General features: G+C 42.9%; 1 protein-coding gene and 1 long non-coding RNA gene across 9 annotated transcripts in view; both read right to left on the bottom strand.

Annotated features, from left to right (window-relative positions):
* The window catches only part of LOC108908841, a 9,365-nt gene extending 7,504 nt beyond the window's left edge, over window positions 1–1,861 (bottom strand). The window contains exon 1 of the mRNA XM_023457286.1: window positions 1,801–1,861. The gene's annotated coding sequence lies outside the window, so the exon portion shown is untranslated. The remainder of the gene's footprint in view (window positions 1–1,800) is intronic.
* Window positions 1,862–2,027: 166 nt separating this feature from the next.
* Window positions 2,028–8,942, bottom strand: part of LOC108908926 — a 30,925-nt gene continuing 24,010 nt past the window's right edge. For 7 of the 8 annotated variants that reach the window (XR_002763340.1, XR_002763346.1, XR_002763345.1 and 4 more), the window contains 6 exons: window positions 8,418–8,918; window positions 7,687–8,357; window positions 4,932–7,626; window positions 4,547–4,873; window positions 2,612–4,489; window positions 2,028–2,192 (listed from right to left, as the gene is read on the bottom strand). This is a non-coding gene — a long non-coding RNA (uncharacterized LOC108908926). The remainder of the gene's footprint in view (window positions 2,193–2,611; window positions 4,490–4,546; window positions 4,874–4,931; window positions 7,627–7,686; window positions 8,358–8,417; window positions 8,919–8,942) is intronic. The other variant, XR_002763347.1, reaches the window with a different exon arrangement.

The raw sequence follows: 8,942 nt of genomic DNA, 5'->3' as shown, positions 1-8,942 counted from the left end.
TAGAGATGTTTTAAAATCTTATGAGCTTTGACCTTCATATGCGCAGAAACATAATTCCGACCGTCGCCTAAATTATTCTACGTCCTAAAAACATTACACCTATTATTCACAGTCTCTCTCGAGCTCTAGCGTAAACAAGCCTTTGATCCGATTACAAATATCATAATAAAATGCCCTATTCTTTATTATTTTAATTAAAACAAGAAAAATATATATAACGAACGTTCGCCAGTTGACTTTATTGATGCCCGAGCGCCTTAGTTCATTTCTAGTTGTAATGAGGCACGTGTTCTAATTCCGAGTCAATGTTTTCACAATGTGTTTATTAGAAGAATTATGGGGATACGCCACGCCTTTCGCGCATTTCGCGGCTCATGAGATATTAAAAGATCTCTAAAATAATATTTATGAAAGACCTAAAATAGTCAACGCCTAATCAGAAGATGCCGTGTTTGATGGACCATCCGGAAACAAGTACGCAAAAATGAGTGCTTTATTTAATATAAGAATTTTAAAGATTTTGAAATATCATTTTTACCCGAGAAAACGAGATTAAAAAAATATACTTAAGGTCCTTAACATTTTAAGGAAGTAAAATTGTACTGGGATATTTTAAACTATAAGTTTATTTTCACCCAAATAAGCTCTCCTGGGCCTTTTGTTTTTGGATACACTGTATAGTTTCTTTATTTTCAGTTGTACTAGTATGTTATTTTCTTTATTGGAGTTTACTCATATAAAATATTAATTGATCAATAAATTGTCAATGTAAAACAGCTATTACGCAATACCGCCAATACCTAAAGTATTTAGGGACATACCGTTCCGTGAACATGAAATTAAAGAATTATCCCAAATCTTATAAAGCTACATTTCGTGTTCAGAGAGTGATGTAACATAAAACCCTGCTAATTATTATCTGTAAGTTCAGAGTGCTGTCACAAATTAAGAAAATTAGGAAAAAAGTTGGAATCGCTTCATTTTTTCTGGAATTCGTGTCCCCACCATTTAATTCACATAAAAGTAGTTACGAATTTCGTCATAACTTGAAGCAACCTTTTTATCTGTAGCCGTTGCTTCTTTTGCAGTTTGCTAGAACGTGACGGTTACTATAAACACTTTAACCTACCTTTATATTTTCAGTTTTTTTTGTTGAACTGCGAATTTGTATTCAAACCGTAATAAAAATTAGTGTGTAACTTTTTTTTCTTCGATAAATATGCTATTACATAACCTTATTTAAGCCATGGTGTCTTGAAAAATTATTTGATATGTCAGAAATTATGCTTTCTAATCGTGTAACTATAGTTAATCATAGGCAGTTTGAACAAACTCTCAAAGGATTTTTTTCTTAAAATTAACTCAGGAACGTACTTAGGAGTCAGCTTACATTTAACAACAGAAGACCGGATACCCCAAAACTTCCTCCTGAACATATTTTTGGGGACCCATAACTTTATAACGAAAAAAAATTATACCGAGAGGTCACGAATAAATCTAACAAATTTAAGAGCTATCTAAAATTAGCATTAATACTGTTGTAAGTATGTAGCATACTTTTTTAAAATGAATCTTAAAGTATTAGTGAAAGAATTTAAATTCGAGAATTTTGAATATCTTGTCCTCAGCTTTAAATATTTCGAAAAATAAAATGTTGATTTATGTTGCTAGTTTATTTATTACTAATTTAGACCGAGTTGCACCATTTCTTTCCATAAATTTCAATTTCAATATTATAAACAGTACCTACAAATGCATACCTATACCTTCCTTTTTATATAAAATTAATTAAGTACTCACCTGATACATGTTTATTACTTTTAATAGGTGTAATTTCCACCCATTCACAATTTACTGTAAAAATAAGTATAGTAAGGCAAAGGTGTGATTTCATTTTGTGTAATGTTTTGCTACTGGAAGACTACTTGTAGTGGATGACAATTATTCTAGCCTGGCTGTGCAGTTAGAAGTGAACAGAGCAGAAAATTGTATAGTGGAACTAAATATGGGGAAATAAAATCAGAAAATAATCCGAACGTTTTATTTTTAATTAAGTATTTTACAAATGAACTTATGGATTTATTACAGTGAGACTTAACTTATTTTATATATTATTAATGAAGTTTGTATCTGCCGGTTTTAACTTGTGTTGGACGAGTGTATACCATACATCTTGAAGTTGTGAAGTATCCCTGCAGACAAAATCGAGATTAAAATATTTTTATAAACGCCCGTGGTAAGTTTTACATATATCAGACAATTCTTAATTGACGATACTGTAGGAAACAACTACTCCGCGGATTAACGCTCCGAACAAATATATGAGTACTCCATAAGTTCTCCATTCTGCGAATTATATTTTACATTAAAAAAACATTAATAAGACAGACATATGTTATTCTTAAAATATTGTCACATACAGGTTGCAGAATTTATCTTATCCAAAAAAAAATTGAGAATGTTCAACATATGTGTACTTTAAAATAAACTTAAAGATAGATAGATCTGAGCAGTCTTTAAAATAAATAAAATTTTGTTACATTAATTTTGAAGAATTGCGGTACTTGATCACTATTACAAACATGAAATTTATAAAAAAAGTAGCACATACCTTATTACAAAAGCTGTTCGAAATTTTGTCCCTCGATGTACATATATTTGGGCACGCCTTATCCAATTTTGTCGTACTAAAGCGAATGTTCTTCCTGGTCGCTGTTGTAAATGCAAATTATTCGTGGCAGCTGTGATACGCTTGCGCAAATCCTCGACGGTTTTCACTTCGGTATACCTTATTTTTTAAATTGCCCTACAAAAAGAAGTCAAAAGGGTTTAAATCGGGAGACCATGGAGGCCGTGCTACCGATCCACCTTGTTCAATCCACCGTATTCCGTACACTTGATGGAGATAATCTCGAACAATCTAGCCGAAAGTGAGGTGTCCCATTATGTAAAAACCACATGCGTTGTTCGACAGCTAGGGGTACAATTTCAAGAAGGGCGGGCAGGTCATTGCAGACATTAGAGATATTGTAAACCATCCATACGATTGGGCAATAACAACGGCCTAATTAGGCGCTCATTAATAATTCCGGCCCAAATATTCAGTGAAAAACGGTGTTAGAAGTGATATCATTCAATTGCGTACGGATTTTCGAGTTCCCATTCTGGCCATGCACCTGCACAAGATGCACAGGGTCGGCTCATTTATGGTCAATTTTCTTAATTAATTTTTTCGAAAATAGAAGCATTTAAACCATCAGTTGTTTTAATAAAAGTTGTTCATTTTCGTGCCATCTATCACTATTTTCAAGGAACGCAATTATTTCAGAGACACACTGTATAGCTCCTGACAGAAAAAGAACACCTATCGATAGTCGGCAAGGATTTTAGTCTCTAACTAGTAACATTCATACTGGTATGCAATTTTCTACTCGCAATGACACCATCTTCATCAGTAACTCTTCTGAAATAAATGAGATATCTTCACATACACATAAGTTTATTTCAGTGACAAAATAACCTTTCACTTCATGAAGTATCTTACTCTTACCACTGGTGTTAAAACTGCCTCTTCATGGCATTTGATACAGTGGGTATAATGAAACGTATTGTTAGTAAGAAATATTAACTCGTTATAGTCTGCAGCACCCCATTACTCTTGAGACAGCGGTCCTCTAACCCTGCATTACACCTTTTTTCTTCTCAATTTTTTAGATACCTTCTTTCTGACCGTAGACCTCGTTCTTGTAACAAAACCGTTCCATTTGTGGATAGCAGTCAAATGATCCGTCACTTGGCATTTTTTAGTCGTCTGCAACACCACTCCTCTGCCGCCATATTCTGATTGTCCATTATGCTATCTTTATTCATGATTCGCCGTGCAAATTGCCTTCCGATCGTCTGTCATGCCAATTTCATCCGTAATTGCCTTGCCAATGTGACAAAATCGTTTTATTCTCCGATCGCCGCCTTATAAATATCCGCCACACAACTTCAATCCCCCATCGCCATCTTCAGGCGCTGTCTATAATGATTGTCATCGATGGTTGGCCTTAGCACTATGAAAAATAGCCGTCATGGAAAAATCTTGTCGTTGCCTCATAGCTGCCATCTGGTTGTTTGCTATACCATCTCTTTTCTGCTCAATTTTTTTCTCTATCTCCTTGGATAGTATCCTTTTGATTGTCTGCCACGCAATCTTCCTAAATAGTCTCGTTTTCGTAACAAAACAATTCCATTTGTGGGTAGCAGCCATTTGATCGTTGCTTGGCATCTTCCAGGATCACTTTACGCTTTGGAAAAACAGTTCCATTTTTGAAGAAAACCGTCGTCTTCTGATTGCTTGCAGCGCCATCTTTATCCATGATTCGCCATGCAAACATCTTTCTATTCTAATCGTCTGTCACGCCATTTTAATTTCCAAATCATTCATTCGTCTTCAAATCTTCCACTATGCTATCCATCATGATTGCTATCGATGGTTTTGCCACTGAAAAAAATCGTGTCATTCTTACATTTATGAACGTCTGCCTAACAATATTCTTACCTAATTACCTTGCCGAAAAAATATTTTCATTCCCTTATTGCTGTCATCTGACTGTTACTTTATCTTTTTCCTCTACTGCCTGTTGCTGTGAAACTACCTTGAAATGGTTTAGTTTCCGATCGCTACTTTTCTAATTGTTTGTCTTTCCTGACTTTCCTGATCACTTCACAGCTTCCTGTGCGTCCGCGTGCCAGCTATTCTCAGATCATCTCACCGCCGATCGCCATTTTCTAATCGTTCGCCATGCAACTTTAATCCCCCATCGTCGTCTTCAGATTGTCCACACTATGCTATCCATCATGATTGCTACTACCGATGGTATTGCCACTGTGAAAAAAAACTGTCATTCTCCCACTTATGGTCGTCTGCCAAACAATTTTTTTACCTAATTAATTACCTTGCATGGAAAAATATTATCATTCCTTCATCGCTGCCATCTGATTGCTACTTTTACTTGTTCGCCATGTCTATTTTTCGGATCATTTCGCAGCTTGCTGTTCATCCAAGTGCCAGCTTTTTCTCAGAGCATATAATCGCTAGAAACAAACCGTCCTATTCTACTATCACCTCCGTTACGCCATCTTAATCCCTGTCGCACCATCTCTGTTCCCGACCGATTCGCTGCCGTTGAAAATCCGTCCCATTTCCCGTCGCCGCCGTAAAAAAACCGTCCCATTTCCGGATAGTCCATCCCTCCTCGCCGCCGTGGAAATACCGTTGCAACCGATGACAATCGTCTCGTGATCGTCAGCTACGCCTACCCTAATCGCCTCTGATATTCTGCCCTGCTCTGTTCCCGACCGCTTCGCTGCACCTGAAAAACCATCCCATTTCCCATCGCCGTCGAGAAAAAACCGTCCCATTTCCGGATAGTCGCCACCTGTTTGTCCGCCACGTCTCTTCATCCCTGACCGCTTCGCTGCCGTGGAAAAACCGTTTCATCACAGGATAACCGTCTGCCACGCCTCCCCTGACTGCCTCGCTGCATCTGAAAAACCGTCCCATTCCCCGTCGTCGCCGTGAAAAAACCGTCCCATTTCTGCATAAGACCGCTTCGCTGCCGTGGAAAAACCGTTTCATCTCTTCTCACCGCTGTGGAAGGACCGCCAATCCCCGTCGCTGTCGTGGAAGCACGGTTCCATCTCAGGACAACCGATTCCTGATCATCCGCCACCATCCCAAGATAACTGCCTCCTGACCGTCCGCCACGTCTCCCCTGAGCGCTTTGCCGCTTCCCGATTGTCTGCCGCGCAATCTCTTTCCTGACCGCTTCGCTGCATCTGAAAAACCATCCCATTTCCCATCGCCGTCGAGAAAAAACCGTCCCATTTCCGGATAGTCGCCACCTGTTTGTCCGCCACGTCTCTTCATCCCTGACCGCTTCGCTGCCGTGGAAAAACCGTTTCATCACAGGATAACCGTCTGCCACGCCTCCCCTGACTGCCTCGCTGCATCTGAAAAACCGTCCCATTCCCCGTCGTCGCCGTGAAAAAACCGTCCCATTTCTGCATAAGACCGCTTCGCTGCCGTGGAAAAACCGTTCCATCTCTCCTCGCCGCTGTGGAAGGACCGCCAATTCCCGTCGCTGCCGTGGAAGCAGCGTTCCATTTCAGGACAACCGGTTCCTGATCGTCCGCCACGCCATCTCTGTTCCCAACCGCTTTGCTGCCGTTAAAAAACCGTCCCATTCCCCGTCGCTGCTGTAAAAATTAAAAAAAACTATCTATTTAAGGATACCTAGTGACCTCCTGATCAACCGCCACGTCCCTCCCGGCCTAGGAAAGACTGCAAATCCCCGTCGCCGACGTGGAAGAACCATTCTACCCCCGGACAACCGCCTCCTGAACGTCCGCCACGCTTTCCCTGATCGCTTCGTCCATCCCTCCTCGCCGTCTTGAAGGACCGCCAATCCCCATCGCCGCCGTGGAGGAATCATTCTATACCTGGAAACCGCCTCCTGAACGTCCGCCACGCCTCCCCTGATCGTCTCCTCCATCCCTCTTCGCAGTCGTTGAAGGACCGACAGTCCCCATCACCGCCGTGGAAGAACTGTTCCATCCTCGGACAACCGCCTCCTGATCGTCTGCTACGTCTTCCTTGATCATTGCCCCTCATACCACCTCTTCCGTTCCATTCCCGCTCGTTGCCTTGGAAGGACCGCCAATCCCCGTCGCCGTCGTGGAAGTAAGGACTACCAATCTCCATCGTTGCAGTGGAAAAACCTTTCCAATCCCTCTAGCCGCCGTGGAAGAACCGTGCCATTCCTGGAGAGTCGCAGTGGAAAAACCGTTCCATTCCCCCTCGTTGCCGAGGAAGGGCCGCCAATCCCTGTCACCGCCGTGGAAGTAGGGAATATCCGTCGCTGTTGTGGAAAAAGTGTTCCAATCCCTCTAGCTGCCGTGGAAGAACCGTTCCATTCCCGGAAAGCCGCCTCCTAATCGTCCGCCACATCTCTTCTGATCCCCTCACCAGTCGCTGACGTAGAAAAACCGTTCCAATCCCACTAATCGCCGTGGAAGAACCATTCCATTCCCGGACAGCCATGCTCCGCCGCTTCCTGATTGTTCCATTCCCGACTGCTACCATTCCACTCCCCGTCGCAGACCGCCAATCCCCGACGTCGCCGTGGAAGAACCAGTCCATCCCCGGATAGCTGCCTCCCGATTGTCCGCCACGCATCTCTATCTCCGACCGCTTCGCCGGTCGGGAGGAACCGTTTCATTCCCCGTCGCCACCTTGAGAGAACCATTCCATATCTAGATAGTCGCCTCCTGATCGTCCGTCACGCCTCTCTATCGTCGATCGCTTCGCTGCCGTGGAAAAACCGTTCCATTCCCCGTCGCCTCCGTGGAAAGCCTGCAAATCGCCGTCATCGCCGTGGAAAAACCGCTCCATTTCCAGATAGCCGCCTCCTGATCCGTCCGCCACGCCTCCCCGGATTGTCTCGCCATCTCCTGATTGCTCATCAAGCCGTTTCTATTCACGAGCGCTTTGCTGCCGTGGAAAAACCGTTCGATTCCCCGTCGCCACCGTAGAAGAACCGTTCCATTCTCGGATAGCTGTCTCTGATCGTCTCGCCACTGTAAAAAAATATATCATTTTATTCTTTAAATTATAATGGTCTCCTACAATTTTTTTACCTTATCGCCTTTAAAAATCAATAAATCCTCCAATTGCCGCGTCTTCTGATTGTGGGTCATGACTCCTACCATTGTTGAAACATCAATTAATTCCCGATTGCCCAGCTACCTTCTATTCGTCCGCGTCCACAATAAAAGTTCTTTCTCCAACCGCTTCGCCCGCTGTGGAGAAACCGTCCCATTTGCCGAAAGGGTCGCCGTCGTTGAAAAACCGCCTATTACCGGATAGCAATCCTGATTCACCGTCACGCCGTCTTCTTTGATCATCTTATCGCCGCCTTCTGAATGTCCTCCACGCCATCCCCATCGCCCGACCGCTTCGCTGCCGTGGAAAAACCGTTCCGTTTCCTGGATAGCCGCGTACCAATCGTCCCTAATCGCGTCTGAACGCCTACCACGCCATCTACATTTTCGACTGTTTCACTGCCGTGGAAAAACCGTTCCATTTCCCGTCACCGCCGTGGAAGACCCGTTCCATCCCTGAAAATCCGCCTATCTCCTAATGGTCCGCCGTGTATCTCTATCCCCAACCGCTTCGCTGCCGTGGAAAAAACCGTTTCATTCTCCGTCGTCGCCGTGGAAGAACCGTTTCATTACCGGATAGCCGACTTCAACCGATTTGCTGCGTGGAAAAACGTTCTAATCTCCAAAAACCTCTGATCGTTTTGCCACTGTAAAGAAAGATCGTTTTATTCTTGGACTTATGATCCTCTGTCTACCACAATTCTTACCCGATCGCATTTTAAAATCATTGTCTAATCGTCGCACATTCTGATTGTTGGCCAATACTTTATTGATCACCACGTCGTTGTTGAAAAATAGATTAACTTCCCGATCGCCTAGCTGCGTTCTAATCGTATGCGCCCGCAATAAAAAATCATTCTCTGACCGCCTCGCCGCTGAGGAAAAACCGTCCCATTTGTCGTCGTTGAAAAATTGTCCCATTACCGGATAGTAAGCCTTCTGATCCACCGTCAATCAGTCTTCTTTGACTATCTTATCGCCTTGCAATCGTCCGCTATGCCTTGCAGCCTTCTGAACGTCTGCCACACCATAGCTACATCTCCGACTTTCGCTGCCATAAAAAAACGTTTTTTTCCCGTCGTCGCCGTGAAAGAACCGCTCCATTCTCGTAGAGCCGCCTCATGATCGCTTCCAACATCTTCCTGATTGCCTCGTTGTGGAAAATGTTCTATTCCCCAGATAGTAGTTGCCTCCTGATCGTCTCGCCACTGTAAAAAAAATGTTTCATTGTA

This window comes from Anoplophora glabripennis, unplaced genomic scaffold (assembly GCF_000390285.2).
Source record: "Anoplophora glabripennis isolate ALB-LARVAE unplaced genomic scaffold, Agla_2.0 scaffold9, whole genome shotgun sequence".
In the NCBI taxonomy this organism is placed as follows: domain Eukaryota; kingdom Metazoa; phylum Arthropoda; class Insecta; order Coleoptera; family Cerambycidae; genus Anoplophora; species Anoplophora glabripennis.
Note: the sequence above shows the minus strand (reverse complement) of the source record. Positions and strands in the feature narration are given on the sequence as shown.